At 31.2% G+C, this 5505-nt stretch overlaps 1 long non-coding RNA gene across 1 annotated transcript in view; it reads right to left on the bottom strand.

The window, feature by feature from the left end:
* Positions 1-4425, bottom strand: part of LOC111085281 — a 28831-nt gene extending 24406 nt beyond the window's left edge. Inside the window, exons 1-2 of the long non-coding RNA XR_002610112.1 lie at positions 4332-4425; positions 3675-3739 (exon numbers count right to left, since the gene is read on the bottom strand). This is a non-coding gene — a long non-coding RNA (uncharacterized LOC111085281). The remainder of the gene's footprint in view (positions 1-3674; positions 3740-4331) is intronic.
* Positions 4426-5505: the final 1080 nt, after the last annotated feature.

Below are 5505 nucleotides of genomic sequence, written 5' to 3'. Positions count from 1 at the left end.
AGATAGCCCTCGTGTAGCTTTGCGCGAAATTCATAACAAACAAACATAAGCATGTTAATATCTAGTTGCATCATCTCATCATATATTACATTTGTCTGGTTAATTTGGGTTCATACTTTAAAATCATGACGATTTTAAGAAATCTATCGTAAACGTATATACAATTTGAAACGACGCTATTTAACGATAAAAAACAATTTATTAAAAAAACAAGGATATAATATAATGTACCCTGGCGTTGGTAGTTTCAGCCTTACATATGCTGAATGTTAGAAATATTTTTTTTTTTACGGATTACTTTGAACTTTTTTATTTCACAAACACTACATTAGACAGTACTTTTCTAGGAGGTTACGTTTGTCTTTTCAGTTTCACAAACACTACGCTAGACATTACTTTTCCAGGAGTTATATATAAATTACTTCTCCATCTTGAAACTAAACTGAAGTAATCTACGGAAAGAGTGTTTAAAAATTACAAGTTTTAAATGAAAGTTTCTTGCAAAAAAAATGTTATCACGTTCAGTTATATAGCGAGAAGAAACGACGTTAAGTTAATAGCAATATCTAGCTCACAAATCTTACAAGTTGTTAAACTTTGAAGCATCTACACGAGAGCGATTCTTAGATTTTGTGATTATAGTCACGTACTCAAACATATGCATACTTTCTCTTTATCAAGGCCGATTTATAAGAATTGCATACCCTTTTATTAAGCTTTAATTAGGCCCATGCTATCTTGCATTGAGTGCAATCTCTACATGGTTTTACCACAAATCCAAAACAGATTTAATTTTCTCAGAACGCTATGCGAAAATCACTAATCAAGCAGATTTATGAGGGAAAGTTTTCCTAGACTGATTATGTAGTTTGAGTAGTTTCTCACTTATCACACGTAAGATATGTTATTTACGAAATGAAACAAAATGCAACGTTATTTAATATTATGCTTCTTCTTGTACAGAACTTACACGCAGCGTTTGTTGTCTTAACGTGATTCAATGCAGACCTTTCACCAATATACTTTCATTAAACACTGAATCAAGATTTAAATCGACAAGTTCCGCAACACTGTTGTTGCTTCTTAAACTGTCTTTTTTTTGCATATATTTGTGACTTACCTTCGGTTTCGAAAACTTAACGTACGTTTAAGTTTAATTAAAACAGACTTTTCAACTGTACAAACGAAAAAACAAATCTACCCAACTGTCGCTTAAAATGATGTTCTTACTCATCTGTATAAGCCGTTTATAAGACTCACAAATTGATTCTCTTTACTAGAGAACTATAAAAATCTTTGTAGCACTTTCACAAAATTTGACGAATTGCGGTGATACTGAGCAAAGTAATCTCTAAAATTTCGATTATAATAAAATTGGTTTTACTTATCTATAAACGTATTCAATAATATTTGTTTATTTTCAGAAGAAACAAACATCGGTCGTAATATCTATAAATTTAACGAAGACATCATGGTATATCAAAGGCTAAACAAGAGAGAAAAACATGCATGTGCCTGTAAATAAACGAAGTTAGACAAGAGGATTTAATAATATTTTGTTAAACAATACTTTTGAAGGTTTCAGTCAGGAAATAATATTTTTCTGCCGTGTAATCTGGTCAACCCATATCAACAAAAAATTTCAATAACATTAACAATTTCTATTGAAAAGAGTGTTACAAGTAGAACATTTGAAACATTAATTTCTAGTACTATTATGGAACAACACTTCGAAACCGATATATATAATTCAGTATCAACGCTATTGTGCAAATATGTACTACTTTCGGTATCAACTTTATCCTAAATATGAGGGCCTAGCATAGCCTGGTAGTTAGGGCGTTCGATTCGCAATCTGAGGGTCGCGGGTTCGTGGGGGCGTTATATGAGACAGCCAATCCCACTATTCGTTGGTAAAAGAATAGCTCAATGTGCAAGTACAAAAATATTGTTACATACACGCTGTCTTGTCTGTTACTTCAAAAACTAGAATTATTGATCATCCGAGCAGTGCGTACACCAATGAATATGTTATCACCACATAATTTTATTTTAAACATCCATATATTGAGTAGTTTTTAAGTAGGAGAACAAACAAATGATAACAATGGATGTTGCTCACACTATGAAACCATCCGCCTCTTGAGGCTCAAGTGATTGCAGTGACGAGCTTTGATTTTCTCTTAACCTCCTTTTCCATATTGCTATAAAAGATACTGTTGTAACATACATGAATGAGAATAATCCCTGTCAGAAGAAATTCAGTATTCTTCCAGTTTCCTTTGCCCCAGTTTTGGATTAATTCCATATTTTCATATTATGTATATTACTATTATGCATATCAAGTACATTAAGAACATCCATCGTATTTTGTATGATCCTCTGTGTAACCTTTAAGAGAATATTTGATCAAATGAAAATTAAATATCTGTTGAAATAAACGAAAACAAATTATTGAAGTGAAAACATAAAACATTACTGCCTGGATAGAAACCAACTACATATATCTCTGAACATTAATTCAGTATATTGTTATATTTTAAAACATTCTGTTGATATGAGGGGGAACTGTAACGTAATAAAACTACTCTCACATAAGACCAAAAACTGGCATATAACAACTTTATTAAAAGTCCAAAGACTGGTATATAGTGACTTTATATACTTCCAATATAATAAATATAACTTTCTAATAAGATGCCACACTCTTAAAACAAAACAAAGTGAATCAGGCTACCCCAGGCAAAACGTATGTAAAAAGAGGCCTAAAAGTAAAACTTCAAGCTCTTCTCCTTAAAGTCGATAAAACGAATTGATACTAGATGAAAAAATAGAATATCTATCAAGAAATACTCTTTGAATCGACCTTTCTAGTAGAAGATAAATAAAATAAGGAACAAGCAGAAACTCATCCGTTGAATATTTGACAAAATGTCTGGCAAAGCATGAATAAGATAACCGTTAAACTTAGTATAAATCAATATGAGCTTCACTAGAAGAACACATGTAGAATTATATAATTTAGGTGTTTGTTGAATAATAGAACTCTTCGGATTTTCTATCACGGAAGAAAGGTAACAGGCCTATCAATAAATTATTATAGTGATATAGATAATAAATAGTTTAATTATTAAATAGAAAGTATGATATCGTGATGATTATCTTATTTATTTATAATAATCGTGATAATTATCGTATTTATTCATATTATACATTACAGTTGAATGCAATTAATAAAGAAATACTCGCCCCCAGTGGCACAGCAATATGTGTGTGCGGACTTACAACGCTAGAATCCGGGTTTCGATACCCTTGGTGGGCAGAGCACAGATAGCCCATTGTGAAGCTTTGTGCTTAATTACAAACAATAAAGAAATACTCATATCAGTTTCTTATTACTTTTATATCATTACAGAAACTTTTTTTTAAATAAAATACAAAGCTATATTAATTTCTTTGTCTTTAGAGAGAATTGTTTTGTATATATATATATTTTCCAAATAATTTCTGATTAACTCAGAAATCCACAAAACTTTTTGGCCCCGAGAAGAAACCTACATACTATTGTCTGACAAAAATTTTTCGATAATCTTATAAAATATAAAATTTGTTTTATTACTTTGCTACTAAAGTTAGAACGTAGTTCTATTTTACGCACTCATTTTGTTCTTTACCTTTTCACTCGCATATAATTAAGACTGCGCGTCGTGGAGTCGAATGGAGTTATTTCGTAAGTTATCTACATGGTAAAAAGAAATTATATATGTATATATAATGTTGGTAAAGCTGGTGAATTTAGCATGTAGCGTAAAAACAAAAACACTCCTAAATATATAACAACAAAAATCTACATTGTAATTGTGTTCAAATATTCCCTTAAGATATGCACGTTTCAACTTTAATTTGTAGTACAACGAATAAATACAGATACCGCCAACTTTAGATCCCTTATCAACGAAAAGTTTCTTTCCGAAACAACGTCAAGTTTTGCTTTCTCATCTGGAACTTTTATTACTAAATCTTCTTTATTCATATTTTCGATTTTTGTTCCCAACAAAACTAGCTTATTTTTCAGGTTTTTTTGTTAACTCTGATCTCGAAACAGTTAGTTATTGATTTTGGGTAACATTTTTCACATAAAATAACTGAATAAGGTTTAGGAAAGTAATAATAAGAGAGCATTACTTAATTTGTTGTGGTTATTTTAAGACGACGTTTATGCAGATCTTAGCAGAGTTAAGTATTATGGATGGTTCATATCAAAAACAGAAATTTTAAAAAGGTAACTATATCAACAAAGATACTCATGTGAAAGAAAGCACATGCTTTACCTTACACGTGTTCGTCCAGCTGCTTTTGTGGCTTGTTCATTGCGCTGTTCCTATCGCTTGTGATATCTGGTGTTGAAGATTCTGTCCACTCCACGGTGTGTTATCTCACATTCCACTGCAGGAAATTCTCTCTCTTTAATCTTTTATAGTGGCTATAGAACGCCACCACATACGTGCGGCAGCTTCAGGAATTAGAACTACATTGGATCAACTATTGTTTATTATTAGAAATGTTGTAAAATCAAAAATGTATTGGCATCATTATTTACGGATGAACGACTAACTATAAGGATTTTTTGTCACTTCATAAAATATTTATCATTCTGATAATATTTCCAAATTAGTACTTTTTATATTTTTTAGCAGAAATTCACTAATATGAAGGTTTCGTGAGCACAAGGGAACGTGAAAATGAGTCTAAAATACTCGTGTAAATTTGTTTTAGAAAATAAAATGCACAACATGTAAAATGTGCTAGCATTTAGTACAAGTCAAAGAAATTTCATGTTAATATGGTGATAAAAAACAAAAGATTAAATAAACTTCGAACTTTATTAATGAAATAAAACTATACGAAGTACAAATCATCATGGTTTTTGCATACATTTAAAAAATAATACAAAATACGTTTAATGGACTAAACCAATCCCTGTGTCCAAGTACATATAACACGAATTAAACTGTAAGTTCAGTTTGTGGTGTTATGTATATTGGGCTTCCTCTGTGAACTTTGTAGAATGAAATGACGAATCACAAACTTGTTGTAATATAACACTTGATGACTATTACAGTCATAATCAGTTCAAATTGTGTACCCTCATGTACACAGTAGTAACATATCATACAAAATACTGGGCTATAATTTCACACCTTTAGGAGCATCCAAAACAATCACGTTAAGATAGGCCTATAGTATTACTAATAGTCGAAAGCAAACTCGGTAACTTAAACGTATTTCGCACAATTCGCTGAGACTTTATGAAACATTAAGCTCATTTACTCAGCTAATTACAAGCTGTCTCAAACTACATTTTTAACATTCGTTTTGTAAGCTTGTTTGTTTGCTTTTGAATTTCGCGCAAAGCTACACGAGGGATTATCTGCGCTAGCCGTCCCTAATTTAGCAGTGTAAGACTAGAAAGATCTGGCTGTTGTGTATTGTGTAACTAGCGTG

The sequence above is a fragment of the Limulus polyphemus genome, unplaced genomic scaffold, assembly GCF_000517525.1.
Source record: "Limulus polyphemus unplaced genomic scaffold, Limulus_polyphemus-2.1.2 Scaffold307, whole genome shotgun sequence".
Taxonomy (NCBI): Eukaryota; Metazoa; Arthropoda; class Merostomata; order Xiphosura; family Limulidae; genus Limulus; species Limulus polyphemus.
This window is presented reverse-complemented; position numbering and strand designations above follow the sequence as displayed.